Source organism: Lampris incognitus, chromosome 1 (genome assembly GCF_029633865.1).
Source record: "Lampris incognitus isolate fLamInc1 chromosome 1, fLamInc1.hap2, whole genome shotgun sequence".
Classification (NCBI taxonomy): domain Eukaryota; kingdom Metazoa; phylum Chordata; class Actinopteri; order Lampriformes; family Lampridae; genus Lampris; species Lampris incognitus.
This window is the reverse complement of record NC_079211.1, coordinates 99,157,109-99,182,455: the sequence shown is the minus strand read 5'-3', so window position 1 is coordinate 99,182,455 and position 25,347 is coordinate 99,157,109. Positions and strand designations below refer to the sequence as shown.

At 49.9% G+C, this 25,347-nt stretch overlaps 1 protein-coding gene across 1 annotated transcript in view; it reads left to right on the top strand.

Moving 5' to 3' along the window:
• The first annotated feature begins 12,063 nt into the window (after nt 1-12,063).
• Nucleotides 12,064-25,347, top strand: part of sh2b3 (SH2B adaptor protein 3) — a 99,962-nt gene continuing 86,678 nt past the window's right edge. Inside the window, exon 1 of the mRNA XM_056292549.1 lies at nt 12,064-12,263. The gene's annotated coding sequence lies outside the window, so the exon portion shown is untranslated. The remainder of the gene's footprint in view (nt 12,264-25,347) is intronic.

The following is a 25,347-nucleotide window of genomic DNA, read 5'->3' as shown; positions in this document are numbered from 1 at the left end:
CCTCCCATCCTGGCTTACCCAGATTTCAATTTACCGTTCGTCTTACACACCGACGCATCCAATGAAGGCCTGGGAGCTGTGCTGTATCAGGAACATGGAAACAAGCTCCGGGTTATTGCATATGGATCAAGGTCACTCTCGCCTGCTGAAAAGAACTATCACCTCCATTCTAGCAAGCTTGAGTTCCTCGCCTTAAAGTGGGCAATCTGTAATAAATTTAGGGATTACTTGTACTACGCCCCCACATTTACTGTCTATACAGATAATAATCCCCTTACTTATGTCTTAACCACAGCTAAGTTGAATGCAGTCGGGCACCGCTGGGTGGGTGAGTTAGCTGACTTCCATTTCACGCTCAAGTACAGGCAAGGCAGGGTGAACATCGATGCAGATACTCTGTCCCGGTATCCATTAAAACTCCAAGACCACATAAGGGAGTACACGGAGATCATGCCCCCTGATATCATCTCTGCCATCTGGCAGGGGGAACATGCCAAAAGAGAGGAAGATGTGCCATGGGTGGCAGCGTTGCAACTGCGTTCTAGTGATGACTCCCTGCCGACGAGCACGCCCATGTGCACTCCAGAGGATATCAGAGCAGCCCAGAAAAACGACGCTGCCATCTGGGAAGTGATATCCTTGAAAAGGAGGGGATGGAATCCGAATGAGCAAGACAAAAGACAAATGGGACCAGAAACAAGAAGACTAGTACATGAATGGAACAAACTCAAACTGGGCAAAGGGATTCTGTACAGACAGACAGGACAACATAAACAACTGGTCCTTCCCAATACACTCAAGTCAACAGTCCTGAAACATCTGCACAACGACATGGGGCATATCGGGGCTGACAAGGTCACCCACCTGGCAAGGCAGCGGTTTTATTGGTCATTCATGCAGCGAGAGATTGAAGATTACGTCATCCGCCGGTGTTCCTGTATCAAGCAGAAGCGGCCCACCATTCCAGAGAAAGCACCAATGGGCTCCATTACAACGAACGGTCCATTCGAGCTCATCTGTGCGGACTACCTCCACCTTGAACCAAGTCGAGGAGGCTACGAGTACATTTTAGTCCTCGTAGACCACTTCACGCGGTTCGCACAAGTCTATCCGACAAAGGACAAGTTGGGAAAGACGGCGGCGGAGAAGATTTTCTATGACTTCATCCCACGTTTTGGTTTCCCTCAAAAGCTGCACCATGATCAAGGCAGGGAGTTTGAGAACAAGCTCTTCTATCGACTCCAACAGCTGGCGGGGATCGCCCAATCTCGAACCACTCCCTACCACCCGCAGGGGAACCCTGTTGAGCGCCTGAACAGGACACTTCTCCAGATGCTCCGCACTCTACAGGAGGAAAAGAAAGCTCAGTGGAAAGATCATTTGCCAAACATCGTCCATGCCTACAGTTGCACCCGGCATGAAGCAACAGGTTACTCACCCTTCTATCTCCTGTTTGGAAGAGCTCCAAGGTTGCCTATTGATCTGCTCTTCGACCATGGACCGGAGCAGGAGATACAGACGCGAGAGAAGTACGCAGAGACATGGGCTTCTATGATGCAGGAAGCATACAAGATCGCCTCGGAAAACAGCAAAAAGAGCTCAATGAAAGGAAAACATCACTACGATCGAGGTGTCAAAGGAGTTGTGCTTCAACCTGGGGATCATGTGCTTGTCAGAAACCTGTCAGAGAGAGGTGGCCCAGGCAAACTCCGTGCATATTGGGAGGATAAGGTTCACCGTGTGGTTGAAAGGCTTGAAGGCGGACCTGTGTACCGAGTACAAACAGGGAACGGGACCCTCCGTACGCTTCACCGTAATCTCCTCCTACCAGTGAATGACTTGCCACTTGAACATGAACAGGACTGTCATGGAAAGTCAACGAGAAAACAAAGACCAAGACAGCTACAGGCAAGCTACAGGAAGGCAGCAGACTCTAGTGAATCTGAGGATGAGGAAGATATTGTATTTTTAAATCACGTCAGGACACAGCGCTGTCGCTCGACACAACCTCTCCGTGGCATTCTTTATTTAGACTGACTCAGCCTCAAAGGCAGACCCGATCAAACAACCCAGAGCCCGCAGGCATCACCAATCGATCCCAGCACAATAGAACAGCACCAAATCAAATGCAGCACTGTCGATGTGTGCATACATAACATTCCCCCCCCCCCCCGGCAGGATTTCAAACATGAAAGGTTGACACAAAGTCCTCTAGGTGGCCAGGGCGTAAACGTGTGCGAACAGGTCGCGGGGCGGCCTGAGGCTGGGCAGGCCGAGGTGGGGAGGGAGATGGCAGGGGAAGCTGAGGCCCAGAAATGTCTGGGGCCCGTGTAGGAGCTGCATGAAGCCCCGGGGCGTCTCGCCATGCTGAGGGAATGGCTATGGTTGTGTCACCAGCTGTATGTGGCGGAGCTGACACCTTCCGTAGACGACTGGAGTGCCACCGAGTGCCATCGCTGAGGAGGTAAGTGGCTGGGCCCAGCTGACGGGTGACTTGGAGAGGAGAGGACCAGTATGAAGCCATTTTATTGTCCCTGTGGGGCCTGCGGACCCTGACCCAGTCTGACACATTGATGTCTGGCACCCTGGTTCGTTTTGACTGGTCAAACCGTTGCTTCATCCGCGTCTGCTGACGAGTGACTGAGGCTCTGACCCCAGAGGGAGGTGCCTGAGGTGTGGAGGGGCGGAGCCTGTCAAGGGGCATGCACAGTTCCCGGCCTAGCATGAGAGAGGCTGGGGAGACGCCTGTGGTCGAGTGCTGTGTGGCCCGATAGTGCAGCAGAGTGTGACGGATGGCCTGCGTGAAAGAGCACCCTTGGGCCATGTGTGCTCTGAGGCCGTTCTTCAGTGACTGGTGAAAACGTTCAACGCCGCCATTGGCCTGGGGGTGGTAGTACGCAGTGCGTATATGACGGATGCCCTTGCTTTCGAGATAAGCAGTGAACTCAGCAGAGACCAGCTGAGGGCCGTTGTCAGTGGTGATGGCCTTTGGGAGGCCCCAGCGAGAGAAAAGAGAGTCCAGGAAGTCGATGATGATCTGTGAGGTCACAGTGCCAGAAGTGGTGAGTTCAGGCCATTTTGAGTGTAGATCGTAGGCGACTACCATGAAGCGTTGGTGGTGGGGAACTCCATGGATCTCACCACAAATGTCCAACTGCAGGTGTTCCCAGGGCTGAGAGGGCCAGGCGAGAGGTTGCAGGGGTGGGGGAGCCTGGTGGCCAGTCTTGCCACTCACAAGGCAGGCAGAACAGTCCTTCACCAGAGCCTCAATATCTCTGTCTATCCCCGGCCACCACACCAGGTCTCGGCAGCGCTGTTTCAGTTTCACAATGCCCAGGTGGCCTTCACGCGCCGTATTCAAAACACATGCACGGAGAGCAGCTGGGACCACTGTGCAAAACCCACGTGCCACGCGGGTGTCGTTCCAGCAGGAGAGCTCCTATCTGACTCGGGCGAACGCAGCCAGCTCCTCTGGGACCTTGTGAGGCCAGCCGTTCTGGATGTAGGTGCGAAGCTGGGAGAGGACAGGGTCCTGTTCGGAGGCTGCCCTCAGCTCCTGCAGAGAGACAGTGGCCTGGAGGGGTGTGTGTAGCATTTGGACAATGTCCTTTTCCACACAGTCAGTGTCCGTCTGTGGAGCTGGGGTGGAGACAGAGCGAGAGAGCAGGTCGGCGACAACATTGTCTCTGCCTGGGGTGAACTGCAGGCTGAAGTTGTACTGGCGGAGGCGGTCAGACCAGCGGTGCAGCCTCAGGGGTTTGTGGCCTGTCCCAGATGTGGACAGCAGCGCTGTCAGGGCCTGGTGATCTGTCCTGAGGGTGAAGGAGTGGCCATAGAGGTAGAGGTGCCAACTTTCACAAGCCCAGATACAGGCTAACGCCTCACGCTCACCCACGGAGTACCGCTGCTCGGTCAGGTTGAGGGCACGGGAGGCGAAGGCAATGGGCTTCTCCACACCGTTCTGGGTTTGAGACAGCACAGCCCCTATCGCTGTGGCTGATGCGTCACAGGTCACAAAGGTGGAGCTGGAGATGTCGAAGTGAGCCAACACTGGTGGTGAAGTCAGTTGAGTCTTGAGATCACGCACAGCGTCACTGCATGCCTTTGACCACACCCATGGCTCGTCCTTACGCAGCAGCTGGCGCAGGGGGGCTGTGGTCGCAGAGTACTGGGGAAGAAACCTCAGGTAGTAACTTGTCATACCCAGGAAGGAGGCGACCTGGGCGGCCGAGCTGGGCTCAGGGATGGCCTGAATGGCGTCCACGTTGGATTGTAGTGGAGTTACACCGCTCGCTGACAGCCGGAACCCCACGAAGTCGATGGCTGGCACAGAGAGGACACATTTCTCAGCATTGAGAGTTAGCTTGTGCTTGGACAGGGCTGCGAAGACCATGTTAAGGCGCTTGTCGTGGATTTCACTGGTGGGCCCGTGTACCACTATATCGTCCAGATAAATGGCCACGCCCAGTATGCCAGCCAGCACGGAGACCATGATTTTCTGGAAGCAGCTAGGGGCGGAGCTGAGACCGAAAGGCATCCTGGTGTAGCGAAACACTCCTGCATGTGTCACAAAGGCTGTGAGGTTTCGGCTGCTGGGGTGGAGGGGCACCTGTAAGTACCCCTGTCTGAGGTCGAGCTTGGAGAACACCTCAGAGCCATAGAACTGAGCAGTGAGTTCTTCTGAGGTGGGCAGTGGATACTTATCAGGGACCACTGCCTTATTTATTGCACGTAGATCGACGCAGACACGCAGGCCCCCCGACTTCTTCTTAGCCACCACGAGGTTTGAGACCCAAGGTGACGCGTCCACCGGTTCAATGATGCCAGCTTCCAGCAGTTGTTGCAGCTCGGCGGAGACCCCATCACGGAGAGCCAACGGGATGCGGCGCAGTGGTTGGATGACAGATTTCACAGCAGGGTTGAGGAGAGGTTGATGGGTGAAGGCAGAGAGGCAGCCCAGCCCCATAAACAGCGATGGCCACTTCTGCTGCCAAGGTGTGGCGACAGTCAGGATTGCTGCCCCCCTTGTGTCTAAGAGGGAGAACCCCAGAGCGGAGAACAGGTCCAGGCCCATCAGGTTGGCCCCACGGCGTGCCACATGAAAAACTGCATTGGGCACCAGCTTGGTTCCATAGCGGACAGTCACTTGGAGAGAGCCAACCAGATCGATTTTGGAGTCACCATACCCACAGAGGACAGCTGAGGGTGCGGACAGTGGCCGTGAACCGAAAAATTGACTGTAGGTATCAACATTCAGGAGAGACACACTTGCACCGGTGTCCAACAGCAGGGGGATGCACACATCATTAATGTTGACTGTGCATGATTTGAATGACACTGGCCCAGAGCTCACCTTGTGAATGACGGCGGTTGAAGACTGGGGGGTGTGGCCCTCTGACCCAGCCGGGGAAGATCGACAGACGTTGGCAAAGTGATTGTGCTTACCGCAGCTACGGCATGTCTGGCCACGGGCAGGGCAGTTCTGAGCCCTTGAAACATGAGACCGAGACCCACAGTTACCACAGGACTGTTGAGGGCGGGGCCGAGAACGCCGTCGTTGCAGTTGCAAGACGTCCCCAGTGGAGTCGGCGCCCGCCTCGCTCTGGTTGGGTTGCGTCCCGAGGGGCAGCCGTGAGTAGAGGGAGGAGTCGTTGGCAGCTTGACTGGAGGTGGCCACTTGCTGTGTATTTAGCATAGCATCGCCCTGAGGCGATGATGTAATTTTCAAAACTATGTAGCCAGCGAGTCCATGGTACCGGAGGCTCGCCAGGTAATGCCAGGAAGGGGGCAGGTGGTGGGAGAGAGCTATCAGCCATCCTCGTCGCCAATATTGTATTTTTAAATCACGTCAGGACACAGCGCTGTCGCTCGACACAACCTCTCCGTGACATTCTTTATTTAGACTGACTCAGCCTCAAAGGCAGACCCGATGAAACAACCCAGAGCCCGCAGGCATCACCAATCGATCCCAGCACAATAGAACAGCACCAAATCAAATGTAGCACTGTCGATGTGTGCATACATAACAGAAGAATTCTCATATAACCTCCGGCACTTGCCTGTGTACCGAAGGGAGACCATGACAGGTCCACCCCGTCAGGCTGAGTCTCACAGGGAGCTCAGAGCTGTAGCACCAGCGTATCGGCCATGGCGTCAAGAGGCTGAAGTTGATGAGAGGTCGCTAGACGAACCTCCAGAGCCATTACGAGTACCAACACCTGTGGTTGACATGCCTCCACCGATGGATGTTCAGGAGCAACCGGAGGACAATGATACCGGCGACCAAGGAACAGATGAGGAGCCTGGGATGATCATGGAGTCTGTTTCCGAGTCAGCGGGTGACGAGGAGCCATGTCTGAGAAGGTCTGCCCGAGAAGTCAGACCCAAAGACATCCTCGTGTACGACCAGCTAGGGCAGCCCACTTACCAACCGTGGAGACTTGGAGCAAATGTCATACTGTCCTGTTTGCCATACTCCAATCCGACCTACCCAGTTATCCCTGAAATCTGTAACTATCCTACACAAGCAGTGCGGACATGCTAGAGACGTGAGGGACACTGACTAAAGACGTTAGTTTTGTTCTAGATGTCAGGAGACATCTCTAAAAGCAGGGGAGAGTGTAAGGGATTGAAAATAGCCTCAATGAAAAGTTTATCTTAAAAACTATACCCCCCTATTTTTTAGATTTAGATCTAACTTAGATACGTGATTGCAACGCAGTAAGGGTGTTTCTCCACCAAGCCAGTAGAGGGCGCTATAGCGCTTCTGTGGATCCCCGTAGTCAAGCTACTCCCAGCTTCCTAACCAGCTCAGAATAAACTGGTTCGAGCTGGAGTGAACATGAACTCATGCGTTTCTCTTCTATGATCCACAGTTTATCTACCCAGCTCACCTCACCGGTCCACAGTACCCACTGTCTGTGGATCCTTGCTACCGCCCAGATTCCCCTAGGTCTAGGCCGGTAATATGTGCACCCTAACGAAAAACTACGCTCGCAACATACTGTGGAGCAAAATATTATGTACAGTGCATCAACTCAAAATATACTGCAGCCAATGCAGCTTACACACACGTATAGTAGAATAGAATCAAATACACGTCGTCATAACTACTAACGATGTTGAGGACAACTGAGGCTTCATCTCACAGTCATAAACATGAACATAGCAAACTAGTTATAGAAAATAACAAACATGAAATAATAAACTTAGGGAACCTAGTGGGGCGGGGCCGGGGGAAAAACTATCTATCAACTAAATCAACTGAGGAAATATAGGTATGACTCTGGGCTTCAGTACATCAATTATAATTATAAAACTATAATTATAACTATAAAATCAATCAATGGCGGCCCAGTGGTTAGCACTGTTGCCTCACAGCAAGAAGGTCCTGGGTTCGAACCCCAGGCCGTCCCAGGTCCTTTCTGTGTGGAGTTTGCATGTTCTCCCTGTGTCTGCGTGGGTTTCCGCCGGGTGCTCTGGTTTCTTTCCACCTTCAAAAACACATGCATGTTAAGGTTAATAATCCTAGCCCTGAACAAGGCAATGGAAATAAGAGCTGGAGTTGGTCCCCGGGCGCTGCAGCTGCCCACTGCTCCTATACAATAGGATGGGTTAAATGCAGAGAACACATTTCATTGTAAGAATACAATGTCGAATTAAGGGGCTTTCGACTTTCATTAAACCCCTCCAGTCATTCTGGCAGTTCCACTTAATGGACGTTGAAAACGTCATTCCTATGCACTGGAACATTTTCTGCTTGTGCACTCAAGGCAATTGGTAAATCATCGCATTGGAGGAACTACAGATAAGTTATTTTTCATGGTGTTGGTCATTCACACATTAACAGTATTGTAGCGAATTAGGGAGGCAACTACAGGAACGGACGCAAGCGCTTCCGGTGACCTCACGGTCTCACCATCTCACTTCTGACACCAACGTAGCGAATTCGGGAGCCAACCACAGGAACTGCCGCGGCCGGGACGCGAACCCGTATCGCCCGCACCGCGAGAGACATCACTGACCGCTCGACTAAGGGGTGAGACCCGTTACTCAAGGACCAACGTGTCTACTTATCCATGCACGTTACACTATTAATTTTCTATGTGTTGAGTGAGCTTTGTTGTCATTTTAAACAATTTTGAATTGACTGCTGTTGAGTTTAAGGCTGGCTTGTACTGTTTTTCAGCCAACATGTCTGTCGTCAAGGGTGGTATCAACCTCATTCTTTTGTTGACAGACTTTGTGCCTTGAGGATGTTCCTGAGACCTCTGATTTAAGGCCTGTGGGCACAACTCTTAATGAACATCCATTGAATGAAGGCATGTTTACTACAAATGTGTGTTTTGTGTATTAATGCCATGCAAGGATAATGCCTACTTTATAGATTGCAGAGTTGCAGGAATGTTCTTGCCACAGGGAGTCTAAAATTCCGATTATAATCAATTTAAAAGCCCGAACGGGGGGGGGGTGGTCCTTATAAACACCCCAATCAGAATAAACAGGGACAACCCGATGTGAATTTCAAACGACTGCAGAGGGGTAGTTTAAACCTTTTCATAAACCGATAAAAAGAAAATTGTACCGTGTAAACGATTAAACCTTATTACTTTCTGGCTGCGTTGTTTCTGCGCATGCGGATGCCCTGTTGAGTCATTTCCGGTTGTCAGCTGACGGCCAGCTGGCGGTTTGTTGGTTTGTTGCTCTGCTTCCTTGCTTGTCAACTTTTTTACAACTTTTAATTTAGAAAGAAAGACACTTTATTTTGTCATTGTATTCTTACAACGAATTTTTTTTTACAATGAAATGTGTTCTCTGTGTTTAACCCGTCCTATTGTATAGGAGCAGTGTGCAGCTGCAGCGCCCGGGGACCAACTCCAGTTCTTCTTTCCATTGCCTTGCTCAGAGGCACAGGCAAGAGTATTAACCCTAACATGCATGACTTTTTGATGGTGGGAGGAAACCGGGGCACCCGGAGGAAACCCACGCAGACACGGGGAGAACATGCAAACTCCACACAGAAAGGACCTGGGACGGCCTGGGGTTCGAACCTAGGATCTTCTTGCTGTGAGACAACAGTGCCAACCACTGGGCCACCGTGCTGCCCAAAATTTTATTATGCTTAATGGGCTCTCAGTTACCCATGACACTATCCTGTAAATACCCAATACAATATATGAGAAATATTTGGCCAAATGTGACAAACAAGAAAAACAGATTCCAGTTTGATATTAGATTAGCTACGATATTATCAACTCAGCTACTGGCAGAACAGGAGCTACACAAAAAGTTGCATCACTGAGACTGTCTGATGATCAGAATCAGAATCATGTTTATTGGCCATGTAGGTTTGCACTACATGGAATTTGACTCCGGTTTCGTAGCTCGCTCACTGTACTTAACACACAATAACAACACTACAACACAACGATCCAGATATATTTACAAGGATTGAGGCGAAATTCATTAATTCATTCATCTTCATCTGCTTCTCCGTGGTCGGGTCGCGGTGGCAGCAAACTAAGTAGGGCATTCCAGATGCCCCTGTCCCCAGCAACGCCCTCCAGCTCCTCCTGGGGGATCCCAAGGCGTTCTCAGGCTAGATTGGACATGTAGTCCCCTCCAGCGAGTTCTGGGTGTACTCCGGGGTCTCGTCCCAGTTGGCCGTGCCCGGTAAACCGCCAAAGGAAGGCTCCCAGGAGGCATCCTAATCAGATGCCCGAACCACCTCAACTGGTTCCTTTCGATGCGAAGGATCAGCGGCTCTACTCTAAGCTCCCTCCAGATGTCCGAGCTCTTCACATTCTCTCTAAGGCTGAGCCCAGACACCCTTCGGAGGAAACTCATTTCAGCCTCTTGTATCCACGATCTCACCCTATCGGTCGCTACCCAAAGCTCATGGCCATAGGTGAGGGTTGGAACGAAGATTGACTGGTAAATTGAGAGCTTTGCCTTCTGGCTCAGCTCCATCTTCACCACAACGGTCCGGTACAACGTCCACATTACTGCTGATGCTGCACCAATCCACCTGTCAATCTCCCGCTCCATCCTACCCTCACTCGTGAACAAGACCCCGCGACACTTGAACTCCTTCACTTGAAGCAACAACTCATCCCCAACCCGGAGAGAGCAATCTACCATTTTCCGGTAGAGAACCATGGCCTCAGACTTGGAGGTGCTGACTCTCATCCTGGCCATTTCACACCCAGCTGCAAACCGCCCCAGTGCGTGCCGGAGGTCGCGTTCTGATGAAGCCAACAAAACCACATCATCTGCGAAGAGCAGAGATGCAATTCTGAGGTTCCCAAAACGGACACACTCCTCACCTTGGCTGCGCCTTGAGATCCTGTCCATGAATATCTCAAACAGAATCTGAGACAAGGGACAATCTCGGCGGAGTCCGACACCCACCGAAAACGGGTTTGACTTTGTGCCAAGAATGCGGACACAGCTCTCACTTTGGTTATACAAGGACCGGGTAGCTTGCAGCAACTGCCCCGGTATGGTACCCCATACTCCCGCAGTACCCCCCACAGAGTGCCCCGGGGTACATGGTCGTAAGCCATCTCCAAGTCCAAAAAACACATGTATACTGGCTGGTCAAACTCCCATGCTCCCCCTCAGGGTAAAGAGTTGGTCCGTTGCTCCACAGCCAGGACGGAATCCGCGTTGTTCCTCCTGGATCTGAGGTTCGACAATCGGTCGAAGCCTCATAGAGTAGACTTTCCCAGGGAGGGTGAGCAATGTGATGCCCCGATAATTGGCGCACACCCTCCTGTCCCCCTTTTTAAATATGGGAACCACCACCCCAGTCTGCCACTCCACAGGTACTGCGCGCGACACTGAAGAGGCGTGTCGGCCAAGACAGCCTAACAATATCCAGAGCCTTCAGCATCTCAGGGCGAATCTCATCCACACCCGGCGCCTTGCCACCGAGGAGCTTCTTAACTACCTCAGAGACCTCTGCCAGGGATATGGGTGGGGCTTCCCCTGAGTCTTCAGACTCAGGAAACGCTCCTGTGGGTTGTGGAGGCGAGCTATGTGGTCGTATGGGTTGGACATGCTCTATCCATTGAGGAAAGCCCCCCCCCGGCCCTATTGTGTACTCAGCGTATACAGGGTGGGCTGCCTATGGGCGCAAACCACGATTTTCCTGAAGAAAGCAACATTTTGAATTTCTTATACTCTTAGTACCACTCAGCACATGGCTGGGGCTTTTGCAAAACAGGACCCCAAAAAGAAGGGAGTGAGGATTCATGTTCTCGAGGAAAAATAATACCAAATTACTCCACGAGGCCAAAACTGTAGCAGCTACGCTGCCCAGTCTGTGACTGCACTGACTCGAAAAGCCAAACATATATATCAAATGTGTGGCCTCAATCCTGAGGTTTTCTGGGCACAGACCAGCTAAATTAAAGTAGCATTTAGTCTTATCAAAGGAAAACAGAATTACACAGCAGTGTTTTCTTTGGCCCCAAAATGGCGTTCTCTGACTATTCAAAGCCATACAGTAATCTCTAGAGACATGAAACCCAATTCTAAAAGTAATTATCATAATTATCATACTCGGTGACAAAAATAATGTGACATTAGCCATTTCAGAGGGAAAAAAAAGATTACGACAGTTTAAATAAATGACGATGACGTCACAACTCTCCAACTGCCCAAAATGTATTCATTAATGATGAAATAAGTATAGCATAGTAAATAATAACAAACATGCATTTATTAGTATCACAAATGGTTCATGTGTTAACGACGATCCGAAATAACTGAAAGATAACGAGATAGTTCATAACCTAACGACAAAGAGTTAATTCGGTGTCGGCAGCCGAAATGAGCAACCGAGCCGTTCGCGGGGACCTTTATTTTGAAAGGTAAAAGCGCTTTGGCGGCGAAACCGGATGTAGCGCTTGCGGAGGGACGACAGTTTGACGAGAGTGGACCGCGGCGCAGCTTTTTGACAGCGGAAATGAGGAGAGTCACCGCTTCTTTCTCTTTTTTTCCGCGTTTAAGTTTCCTTCCTGAAAGTTTTTGCGGAGGAGCGCTGTGCGTGCTCTCACGATGAGAGAGAGAGCCGCGGGCCTTTCGGCGTGCAGATTTTCTCCAAGTGTTTTTTTCCTCTTTTTTTTGGCGTTTCTGTCCCTCACCGACGTGCGTCTGAGTGACTTTAAATGCTTTGCAACGCTTTTCCGTTATGCGAAGTCCAACTGTTTGGTCTGTCGTCGTGCCGCGGTGGGTGCCCGTCCAAGATAACGGAGAACGTGAGTATGTTGTGGGGAGAGCGAGAGAGAGAGCGCGAGAGAGCGCGAGCGAGAGCGACCCTGTCACAACACGAGTACTTAGATCGCCCCTTTTGCAGGTCAAAGTTGCTCGACTGGAAAAGGAAACATCCGCAAGTTTTGGACGGATACTTTCTGTCCAAGTTAATGCTCCTTTTTTGGGGTCTCTGTCGAAGTGTCGTATACGGGACGAGATGATGAAATTTAAAGGGCTCTGCGCCGCTGCCGCGCAAACCGTGGACGATGTCGCGAGTGTTGAGGGAAATAAAACCCCGTTAAGTTCAACTCCACGGTGAGCTGTTGCGAGATTATTGCCCCCCCCCAAACTCCCCCCCCCAAAAAAAACGTGCCTTCTGCAAGTTTCGGAGTCATTTACAGGATTGCCTCAACACGTCAACGTCCAAGGGGTAAAGCCTTGCAGCATCGGTTACGCCACTGTAATCAGAAAGCAAACAAATTAAAGCCAATCCCATCAAGTGGAGGGCAAACAAAAACCAAGAGCATCTAACCGGGAGCGAACCGCTAAGATTCACTGGCGTCGTAAGTTTGCAAAAAGCCCCCCACACGCCACCTTTTGACGTCGTTTCAACTGTAGTCTCATTTTCTTGGCCTCTTGAAAACTTGCAGACATTTAACGTGTGTGCGCATGTGTGTGTGTGTTTGTGTGTGCTGGCCCTGCGTCCTCGTGTCCTCGTTCATCTCATCTCAGTTGACATCCTCATGATAGCTGAATGGAGAACAGGGGCAAAGGGGGAAGCAACTACTTGTTTCACAACCCCATAGTTGTGTAGCAGTAAATCAAAACAAGGAATTTCTTTGTGTGTGTGTGTGTGTGTGTGTGTGTGTGTGTGTGTGTGTGTGTGTGTGTGTGTGTGTGTGTGTGTGTGTGTGTGTGTGTGTGTGTGTGTGTGTCCATTTCTGCTCATATATCTGTTATGGCACTGTTCTGCACTTGTGTACATGGACGAGTGCAGGTTAGGTTAGGGTCGCATGCTGGGGTTTGGGGGTCGTGTGTGTATTTACTCATTTATTTGTTTATTTATGATCGATAATAGTTCACTGTCTTAGTGTAGGATATTCTTCCAAATAAACAGTGCTCCTCTGTCCTCGGGAACAGCGGGCTCCTTTTAGTGTGTGTATTTTAAACTCCACAGGTCACGACCTGAAGGTGTGTCACACAGTTTAAAGTGGCCCCCAAAGTTTACTGGGAAAAAAAAGGAAGAAGAAAAGCAATAGTAGTTAGCATTATTTGCTGGATTATTTGGCCAAACGTTGAAAATGTAGATCACCAACTGTTGCTTTTCTGGAAAAATGTGGAGCTACACTACTGCAAACAAATGTCATTTCTTGATACTTTGTATCCCTGTGGTATATATACGATAATAGCTAATATATCAATATGCAACTCGTGGATGCCTTTGTAATTGCTCATTTTAAGGGTTACTCTCAGATAGGACTTTTCCAGGCAAATACTCAGCCCGGCTTGGGAGAGGAGGGCAGGTCGCGGAGTGCGATGCAGAAGCAGATGTCGTATCTAACAAGCAGATGTGGCCGAACAAGCTCCTTAGAAGACCTTGATCGGCAGATGCGACATCGAAAACTCAAACCCGTGCTTCGACTGTTTTGTTTGGCATTGCGGAAGGAGCTGGCACAGCGGCACGCTGGCCACTCCGGTGAGTCATTTTCGATTGAGTCTCTGGGATTACGTGGACAAACCGAGCACCAGTACGGTTATCAGTGTCAACAGTCTTCAGGATTGTGGCATTAATTATTTAACACGGAGTGCGATTTAGCAGGCCAGAAATAGGCTTCAGGCTCTACGCTGAGGTTGGTGCTCTTTGTACCGTGTATTTGATAACCGATGGAACAACAATCGCTTTTTCATCCTTCATTCTAACAGCACAGTTATTTTGCATAGGTTGTTAGTCAATTAATGCCCAATAAACAGAAACAATTACCCGGCACGGGTAATCCAGTTGTAATTAATGCTTGTATTCATTGTCAAACAGCCACTTTAACTCATTAACCCGCCATCATTTGGAAGGTGTGTGCGATAGTATTGCCATTACAGCCGATGAGTGTTTTTGTGCATTTGTTTTGCACGTTTGCATGCTGGAGTACAGCCGAGGTTAGGGCTTGTGTAGCTTTCGAGCCTATAATTGTGTTTGAATGTAACAGTTTTGTAGTCCATGTCTAATCGTCACAGGTTATAGTAAAACGCGAGTTCATCTCCCATTTATTAGTGTGCACCGACACTAGCTAATACTGACATGGAAGCAAACGATGAATGCTGTGATGGTGCCGTCCTCAAGGTGTGAATAGACACACTTTGTTGACAAAATGTGCGTCTGAACAAGATTGTTCAGGGTTTCGGGGTGAGATGTTAATGCTCGGGATTTGTTCGGTCTGAATGAAAGAGGCCTCTCGTCGATGTGGCTCGATCTGGGGGTCAGCGACGCTACGCCGTACTGGAAAACCTTATTTTTGGAGGTCCGTCTGAAATGTCTTTCTCTCTGAGAGAAAATGTAGCCGCTTGAAATATGGAAATTTTGAAATTATTTTTTGATTTACTGGTTGGTCATAGCCAAACCTCTTCTCAGAGAATTGGATGTAGTATTGTGTGTGTGTGTGTGTGTGTGTGTGTGTGTGTGTGTGTGTGTGTGTGTGTGTGTGTGTGTGTGTGTGTGTGTGTGTGTGTGTGTGTGTGTGTGTGTGTGTGTGATATAATGTGTACCTGTGGTAGGTGGAGCAGTGACGGCAGTGCTACAGCAGTGTACTGTAGCCATAGCTTTCAGCAGTAGATAAGACACTGTCATGCTGGTTCCAAGCCTTTAACTGAGATGTTATCACAAGCCAGCACTTCCGCTTGCCTCAGGGTTCCACGAACTCCACTGATGAGACCGCTGGGGTTTCTGACCCACAACAGCCTTCTGGAGAAAGAGAGAGGAACCCAGGGAAAGAGTGATGAAAGAGAGAGAGAGAGAGAGGGGGGGGGGGTAGAGACGGAATCTCACTTCTCGTTCGATTGTGATACTTATAGAGAAATACGAAATGCTTATTTTGATGAAAACGGTGGTGATGTTTCCTGACTTAAACCGTCTGCCCAAGCCACAGAAACCTCCTCATCTATGTGGTGGGGAAAAAAATCCAGTATATAACATTAGCTGTGAAATGGGTCATCTGCCTTCACACATACACAGGAATAGGCTAAGCAGCATCGCTTAAGGAGGCCATGGTTCAATATATATATATATATATATATATATATATATATATATATAGAGAGAGAGAGAGAGAGAGAGAGAGAGAGAGAGAGAGAGAGAGAGAGAGAGAGAGAGAGAGAGAGATAGTATTTTGTCCCCTTCTGCTAATAGTAATGTATAGTCTCCACGTAGGGAGAGAGAGAGAGAGAGAGAGAGAGAGAGAGAGAGAGTAGTATTTTGTCCCCTTCTGCTAATAGTAATGTATAGTGTAGAGAGAGAGAGAGAGAGAAGGAGGGAGAGAGAGAGAGAGAGAGAGAATAGTGTTTTGTCCCCTTCTGCTAATAGTAATGTATAGTCTCCACGTAGAGAGAGAGAGAGAGAGAGAGAGAGAGAGAGAGAGAGAGAGAGAGAGAGATAGTATTTTGTCCCCTTCTGCTAATAGTAATGTATAGTCTCCACGTAGGGAGAGAGAGAGAGAGAGAGAGAGAGAGAGAGAGGAGGAGTAGTATTTTGTCCCCTTCTGCTAATAGTAATGTATAGTGTAGAGAGAGAGAGAGAAGGAGGGAGAGAGAGAGAGAGAGAGAGAGAATAGTGTTTTGTCCCCTTCTGCTAATAGTAATGTATAGTCCTCCACGTAGAGAGAGAGAGAGAGAGAGAGAGAGAGAGAAGGAGAGAGAGAGAGAGAGAGGAGAGAGAGAGGGAGAGAGAGAATAGTATTTTGCCCCCTTCTGCTAATAGTAATGTATAGTGGAGAGAGAGAGAGAGAGAGAGAGAGAGAGAGAGAGAGAGAGAGAGAGAGAGAGAGAGAGAGAGAGAGAGAGAGAGAGAGAATAGTGTTTTGTCCCTTCTGCTAATAGTAATGTATAGTCTCCACATAGAGAGAGAGAGAGAGAGAGAGAGAGAGAAGGAGGGAGAGAGAGAGAGAGAGAGAGAGAGAGGAGAGAGAGAGAGAGAGAAGGAGGGAGCCGTGTGTTGTCACTAAGCTGGGACTCCTCCCCTGCAGGAACAGCCTGCAGTGATGTGAGCTGGTGATATGGGGACCTCCTGTAAGTGTGAAGAGAACACATGGGCAGTAGCTGTGTGAGAGACATAACAAAGGCAGCGGGGCCACACACAGTAAGGCCAGAGGCCTTTGAAGTCGTAGACAAACGCTCAGATGTTCAGTCTTACCTGCACACGCACAGGAAAGCTGATTGGTTGAGCTGAGGTGTGTTTGCCTTGTGTGTCTGTGTGTGTGTGTGTGTGTGTGTGTGTGTGTGTGTGTGTGTGTGTGTGTGTGTGTGTGAGATTCTAAGTGTGTCTTTTTGTGTGTGACGAGTGACTGCATGCATGCCCGAGTATTTTTCCCAAAGCAGCAATAGTCTGATTAGAGGCTGTGTGTGTGTGTGTGTGTGTGGTGTGTGTGTGTGTGTGTGTGTGTGTGTGTGTGTGTGTGTGTGTGTGTGTGTGTGTGTGTGTGTGTGTGTGTTTTACCCCGGTGTTTTAGTTATTGGAAGAATGTTGATTATAGGCCAGATCTAGTTGTAGCCATGTGAGTACATAAACAAGTGTGTGCATTTTAGCATTTCAATGGTGTGTGTGTGTGTGTGTGTGTGTGGTGTGTGTGTGTGTGTGTGTGTGTGGTGTGTGTGTGTGTGTGTGTGTGTGTGTGTGTGTGGGTGTGTGTGGGTGCCCGCGCGCGCGTGTGGTAGGTGGGCGAATAGCTTCCAAGGGGATTTGTATTTTGGCCCAAATAGCTCTACATAACATAAGCACAAACTCCTGATCGTTTGATTTAGTTGTTCGTAAATTCTCGCGTTAATAGGGTCATTTGCATGAATCTGGTAGCTGTGCGTACGTGCGCGCCCCCCCCGCGCGTGCGTGTTGGCTGATGTGACATGATGAGGTCAAAGAGAAGTGCAAGGTTGAATTGAAAGCAGGAACCCGCTGTCCTCTCGGGGCTGTGCGCTTCAGAAGCAGCCAAATAGCCGCAGGCGTCCTCGACATCGCTCCCTGTGTCTCTGACTGAGAGAGGCGCCGCAGACGGCAAAACGTCGGCTTGTTGCGTCACTTCCCGAATAAATTCGACGGTGGATATCGGCGTGACCGGCACGACGAGGTCGTCGTCAACGTGAGGAATAAAGTGCCCTCCATTAATGGTCATTCTCTCCAAGGTCTGCAGACCAGTCAGAGTCTTTATAGATGAGTGGGAGAATTAGTTATCTCCCCCCCCCTCCCCCAGACACGCGCGCGTCGCGTTCTCTCGCATCCTTACTGCGCGTCTTCAGACGTGAGACTCCGCCCGCGGCACGACGCAGATGGGCTCACTCGTCTGTGACGCGCTCGCAGAGCTCCATAGAGACCCTAAAGCAGGGGTCCCCAATTACTTTTCATAGCGGGCCACTTTTAGGGCCACTTTTAAACCACGGGCCACCTCAACCTCCAGCCAGCATGTTGTTCGTTAGTTAGTTTTGGTGTCGATACGCAAGTGAGGGGGGCTGGACTAGCCCACCAGGGGAAATGCGGGGTGGAACTGATAGTTACAGGGTAGCTTTTCTTGTTGGATTGATTGCTGAAATTATGTTTGGAATAGTGTTCCCAAACAAAAAGTGCAGAAATACCAGAAGGAAGAAACAATTTTTATTTCCAAAAAAAAATCAAAAGTTTTTTATTTTATTCTTTGGTAGGGAAATTAAAAAAAAACCTTCTGGCATTTCTCCAAAAATTCTCGCAGACCATAAATCAGCCCGTCACGGGCCGGACGTGGCCCGCGGGCCGCGTACTTGGGACCCCCTGCCCCTAAAGTGTGTGCTCTGGTCTGCGTGCTCGCACGCCCGCCACGATCGCACAGCTGGAACCGAGCTGAGCAGGAATTAGCCGAGTTATATTGATTTGACTCGGTCAGGTCATTAACCCACGAATGGCGGAATGTTGTTGTAGGCTTGCCGTAAACGAGGCCTTCTCCACGGCCTCGGCGACGAGCTACGATAGGGAGGCGCGCTAGCAGCTGCCGGGTAGATCAGCGCTTCATTACCGGTAACTTAGTATAACGCGGCCTGCTGTGTGTGCGGCGGCTCAGCGTTGAATCAGCGGCCGTTCGGTTAGTGATGTCGCCTTGTGGTGCAGTACACCCGTATCGAATCCCGCACCGGGCAAGAAAATAACCGGTCACGTTGGTGGCAGCGGTGGGATGCGGAAGTGTGCAGATCCTCAGAAGTCTCTTCGGAGCGCGGAAGAACAAAGCGCGAGGCGCGCTTCCGGGAGAGGGTGACGACTGTTAACTACTAATAAGACACGTTAGCCCCTAACTAACGGGCTGACCCTTTAGCCGAGCGGTTAGTGACGTCGCCTTGTGGTGCAGTACACCCGGTATCGAATTCCGCACCGGGCAAGAAAATACCCGTTTACATTACTACTTAATTATTCTTACTTTACTCGTTCTACTTACTGTTGTTTTAGTTTGCTTGTTGCTCTCGGGCTGGGCAACGTGGGCAAAATCAACGCGGCGATATTTTAGACCGAATACCTCGATGTCGATATTTTGACGATGCCGTAGGGATGACGGGTGGTGCTCTCGCAAAATATCTACACGATGGCGTGTTTATGAAACACCGAATAGTCTTGTAAACTACTAATAAGACACGTAGCCCCTAGCTAACGGGTCTGACCCTTAGCCGAGCTGTTAGTGGATGTCGCCTTGTGGTGCAGTACACCGCGTATCGAATCCCGCACCGGGCAAGAAAATAACCGGTTACACCAGGAAAAGACAGCACTTATCACGATATCCAAAAATCCCCGACGATATCTCGTCTTATATCGCGATATGGATATATTATCGATATGTCGCCCAGCCCTTCTTAGGGCTCACAGTCATTTAACAGTCAAGTCTGTGTCCTCTTCCCCCTCGTACCCTCATTCTCCTCTCTCCTCCCCTAGTGTCTTCTCCCTCCTTCTGTCATTATGGCTGGGTGAGCCCTCTGTTTTAGCGTTTCCCTGACGTGCCGTGTTTTGTCCTGGAAGGCTAATGATAGCCTGCAGAGCCTGCAGAGATGCTCGGTTTCACTCATCGGTGGGACGTCCGTGCCACAGCTGGAAGCGTGCTCGCTAACGGAGCCCTCAGAGAGCTCAACCGGGTTACTGGCGAGCGGCGCCTTTGCCTGGTCTTTTACAGCTTTCCAGAAACACGGCCGTGGCACCCGGCGGTTTTGTGCGGTGCGGTGTGAAAGTGTGACGTGCCACAAGCTTGATATTTCATTTGACCAGCAATTAGTCCGTGCAAACACAAGCAGCAGATCGTTATCTCAGACTTACACTTTGTGTAAATACTGATATGAGGGATGAAGTGTTTTTTTTTGAGAACCTAACATGCCGTTCTCTCTCTCTCTCGCTCTCTCTCACTCGCTCACTCACTCTCTCTCTCTCGCTCGCTCGCTCTCTCTCTCTCTCCCTCTCTCTCTCTCTCTCTCTCTCTCTCTCTCTCTCTCTCTCTCTCTCTCTCACACACTCTCTCATCTCTCTCTCTCTCTCCCTCTCTCTCTCTCTCTCATCTCTCTCTCTCTCTCTCTCTCTCTCCTCTCTCTCACTCTCTCTCACTCTCTCTCTGTCCCCCCCTCCCCCCTCTCACTCTCTCTCACTCTCTCTGTCTCTCTGTCTCTCTGTCTCTCTCTCTCTCTCTCTCTCTCTCTCTCTCTCTCTCTCGCTCTCTTTCTCTCACACACTCTCTCTCAATCTCTCTCTCACACACTCTCTCTCTCATCTCTCTCTCTCACACTCTCTCTCTCTCACTCTCTCTCTCTTGCACTCACTCTCCTCGCTCTCGCTCTCTCGCTCTCACTCTCTCTCACTCTCTATCGCTCTCTCTCTCGCTCTCTCTCTCGCTCTCTCACTCTCTCTCCACTCTCTCTCGCTCTCTCTCTCTCTCTCTCTCACTCTCCCACTCTCTCGCTATCTCTCCGGCTTTAGTTTATTTTCCATAGGCCTGGTCTCTGCAGCCGTCTGCACCATATTTAACGCTACAAGAGTCATTCTTACCCTCTTAGCCCCCGCGTTTTGGTTTTGCATTCTTCTCCAACCTGCCCCTCTATTCCCAGAGCACAGGAAATGACCAGAGAGTGGCCGGGGCCGCGTTTCTGTGGCTCTTAAGAATAGCAGCATTGTGTTGTGCTTGAAGCGTGCATTGTTGTGGAAAAGTAGGACTAAGATAGAAAATATTCTGTGCAAAACAAGGATCCAATGTGCCCAGTCAGTGTGCTGACACGTATAGCAGCACCTACACTGGATATGTGGGATTTGGGGAAGAAAAAAAAAATCTATTCTTCTTCTCTGGTTTTGTTGTCTGCGGTCTCTTGTTTTTCTTAAATACTGCGCTAATCGCAGTTACAGAGATTCAGAAATATCCAACCTGTCTGGATAGGAGCTTTGGATACAGATGTCAAATGTAGGCTAAAGCTATTAGATATTATTAAATGTAATATTGTCATCAATCTATTGACTTGGCGTTGTTTTTTTTTAAATCTATAGTCAATACCTGATGGTTGTCGAGTCACTGATAAAATCACGTTGGGCTTTTTTCCAGTTCCTCTCAATCACGAAATTACTAACAGATGAGCCTTCAGTTCTTATCTCTTTTTTAGGATGAAAAGCAACTACACCACTTTAAGTAATATCCCCGATGAAACCGAACGAGCCTTCATTTCCCCGCCTCTCTTTTCTCAGTTTGTTTAACTGATAAATCCAGTACACAAGTTCGTGCAGATTACGTTCACTATAGGCTACCCCTTTTTACCCTTAACCTTTTATACACTCTGGTCAAGCTGAGTCACGTGTACTTATTTGTAATATTAGCTCAAGGCTTGTCCTCTTCATCGGCGTATCCATCATAAAACGTCATGTAGGTTATTTGCAATGTAGGCGACAGCTTCGACTCTACCTCCCCTTTTGTCTTTCCCTGAATCAGCTGACGCCTTCCTCAGGCTATGGAAAGCAAGTAGGGCTGAGGTTATCTCATGTTTCAGCAGCACTTCCTCCTTTACAGTGTGTTCCTCAATTATGGAAGCTGTGTGCATCTTGCCTTCTGACGCGCTCGTTATCGAAGCTCTTGCACGTCTCGCTCCGCGCGAGCACGGACGCAGACTCCCCGGGCCGGTCCCACGCCTCACAGTACCAACCCTTTCACGCAGCGGCACAATGAGTGGATGAATAAATCAACGCTTTACGCCTGCTGTATCTGCTTCAGGTTGCTTTTATGCCGTTTATTCCTCCTCGCTGCACATCCGCAGGGATCCATTTGATGCATCCCGTATGCGTGATACATTTGGATAGGGGGGATTTGTAAAAATGATGTTGAGATTGGGGGGGTGGGGGTGGAGGATCTCCCTCTCGGTGAAGTCGGTGCACTTGTTCGGTCTGCAGGCTGACCCCTGTCTTCGCACCTTTGACTACAAAACAGCAAGGGTCTCCCACCAGTATCTGTCCTCTTTAGGCATATCTGTGTTTAAACCCGGATTTGTAATCGGCATCTCCGATTGGGCAGTTGATTTCTTTTTTCTTTTTCCTTTTTTTTATGGACCCCCCCCACCCCCAATTGTATCCGGCCAATTACCCCACTCTTCCGAGCCGTCCCAGTTGCTGCTCCACCCCCTCTGCCGCCCGGGGAGGGCTGCAGACTGCCACACGCCTCCGCTGATACATGTGGAGTCACCAGCCGCTTCTTTTCACCTGACAGTGAGGAGTTTCGCCAGGGGGACGTAGCGCGCGGGAGGATCACGCTATTCCCCCCAGTGACCCCTCCCGCCCGAACAGGCGCCCCCACTGACCAGAGGAGGCGCTAGTGCAGTGATTAGGACACATATTCGCATCCGGTATTCTGAATAAAGTATCCTCGGGGATAAATAAAGTATTCTGATCCGGCTTCCCACCCACGGACACGGCCAATTGTGTCTGTAGGGACGCCCGGCCAAGCCGGTGGTAACAGGGATTCGAACCAGCGATCCCCATGTTGCTAGGCAACAGAGTAGACCGCCACGCTACCCGGCCCCCCGTGGGCAGTTGATTTCTGACGTTGTATAACGTTTTTATGCTAAAAACATAACTATCCAACAAGCCAGTTAGCTGTGGAGTTAAAGGTCAGTGTGTTTTCATGCTTTTTCACAGGGAGTTTATTTCGGCCACTGAGATGATGTATGCCTGCTGAATTTGGTTTTTGGTCACCGTCCAATCTGATTTACAAGCACCGGGAACCCCGGACACCGCGGCGATAAAGGTTTTCCTATATTTGGAACTGAAGTTGTGTAGGAACCAGTGTCGCGTATCCCTTTCTCGCGGGACTCACGGATGAGTGCTGTGTAATGATACGTTTGCTCGAGTTGTCGTGCCCACGGGCCATAGCACATCTGCATGAAGTTGAACATTTTATCCTCCTTCCCTTTATTATTATTATTATTTTTTTTTTTGTTGCATTGCTCGGCGTCACACCGTCGCTTGTCATTTGTCACTGTTGTGGAGCTGTCTGCTCGTGTCGCTGCCTACTGCTGAAAACGACCGGCTTCCTGGCGCTTGCAGATATTTCGTAGTATATCCATGTTTTTGGTTTTCTTTCATGCTCCTAGTACATGATTCTTGTAAGGACATGGTTAGCACAAACTAGAATAGTGTCATTGTGTTAGGGTGGACCAGTGTGTGTGTGTGTGTGTGTGTGTGTGTGTGTGTGTGTGTACTGTTCCCTGGCCAGGGCAGGGCTTCCTGTTCTTGCAGTTGTAGCTCAAACAGAATAGGGTTGTGCGATATGACCAAAATCTCATATGCCGATATAGGTCATTTCATATCCACAGAGCGATACATATCACGATATAGGGCATTTTCTTTTAAATTCAATGAATATGTAGTTTATATGACATAACCACATGGAAAGGCCTATTTCTTATTGAATTCTGAATTATAATTTGCAAAGTACAGATTTCTGGCCCGAGTCAGACTTTTCATACCCAAACCATGTCCGTGCGACAGAAGTAGCCCCTCTTTTGGGTTCGGGCTCCTCGGTTTTTCTTGCCTGCTTGGAGTCCTTCTCCTGTTCGGAATTACCCTGTTCTGTGTCACATTCACTCTCTAGTCAAAAAAAGAAAAGGAAAGAAAGGGGGCAGCACAGTGGCCCAGTGGTTAGCACTCTTGCCTCACAGCAAGAAGGTTCTGGGTTTGAACCCCAGGCCGTCCCGGTTCCTTTCTGTGTGGAGTTTGCATGTTCTCCCCGCGTCTGCGTGGGTTTCCTCCCGCCATCAAACAGCCATGCATGTTCGAGCGAATACTCTTGCCTGTGCCCCTGAGCAAGGCAATGGAAAGAAGTACTGGAGTGGGTCCCCGGGTGCTGCAGCTGCCCACTGCTCCTGTACAATAGGATGGGTTAAATGCGGAGAACACACTCATTGTAAGGGTACGATTCGTCGTAAGAATACAACGTCGAATAAAGTGGCTTTCATTGCATTTCATTCACATTTGTTTGTGTCGCCCTTCATGCAGATATCCTGCCTGCATCTGTGCCGTGCAGAAGAACACAAAAGCGACATCCAAATGACGAAAAATATTGCCGCGAAGAATGTGATTTGCAACACAACAAAATAAACGATAGAACATAATGTGAAATGATAGACGATTTATTCATTTTTAAAATGCCCCCCCCCCAATTGTATCCAGCCAATTAAACCACTCTTCCGAGCCATCCTGGTCACTGCTCCACCCCCTCTGCCGATCCAGGGAGGGTTGCAGACTACCACATGCCTTCTCTGATACATGTAGAGTCACCAGCTGCTTCTTTTCACCTGACAGTGAGGAGTTTCGCCTGGGGGACGTCGCTCATAGGAGACTCACGCTACCCCCCCGAGCAGGCGCCCTGACCGATGCTAGTGCAGCGACCAGGACACATACCCACATCCGGCTTCCCACCCGCAGACACGGCCAATTGTGTCTGTAGGGACGCCCGACCAAGCCGGTGGTAACACGGGGATTCGAACCGGCGATCCCCGTGTTGGTAGGCAACGGAATAGACCGCTATGCTACCCGGACGCCCCGATAGACGATTTTCTATCCTCGTGTTCTATCCTCACACGATATATATCGTCGTCGCACAGCCCTAATACAGAACAGAGCCGCTGTCTGGCCAGCACTGCTCATTTGGCCTCCGTGCCTCTCTGGGTCTGCCACCTGAATCCCCCCACCCCACCCCACCCCACCCCCCATCCAGCCTGGCATCCACCAACATGACACTCTCCTTTCTCCTCCCGCCTTTCTCCTTCTCCGTTTCCCATTTTTCACCTCCTCGCTGGATCCACGTCGTCCCCTCTCCCTTTTCTGCTGATCTCTTTATGTGTCCGTCTGTCTTGTTTCTCTCTCTCTCTCGTCTTGTTTTCTTCTCTCACATATATCCTAGTTGTGCTTGTGCCACTTGGCCTCCCCCCGGCTCCCTCGGAGAAGCAGCCAAGCCTGTGGCTTCAGTCGCCCCATTCCAACCCCTCTCTTCTCGGCTCTCTTTATTTTCCTTAATCCCACCCACCCCGCAAGCACACACACCCCCCTCCCCCAGCCCTTTGCCATCACTTCTCTCTGGCACAATCGCTTTGCAAATGTGTCCAAGCACAGTGATTCACCGAGTGATTCAGACAGCGAAAATTCAAAGGTTGTAACCAAATCTGTTTTTCATCCCGACCTCCGCTACGCACATGGTGCTCTTCGCGTTTCTCTCTTTTACTGGAAAGACGCTGTTTGTTGTCTCAAAGAGCCCCCGATGCCATGCAGACTAATTGAGTCATAAGCAATAGATTGGATCCGGCTGATCTTGGAAATAAAAGACAAGGCTATATAAAGGGCAAGAGGATGTGGGCTATTGCAAGAGATAA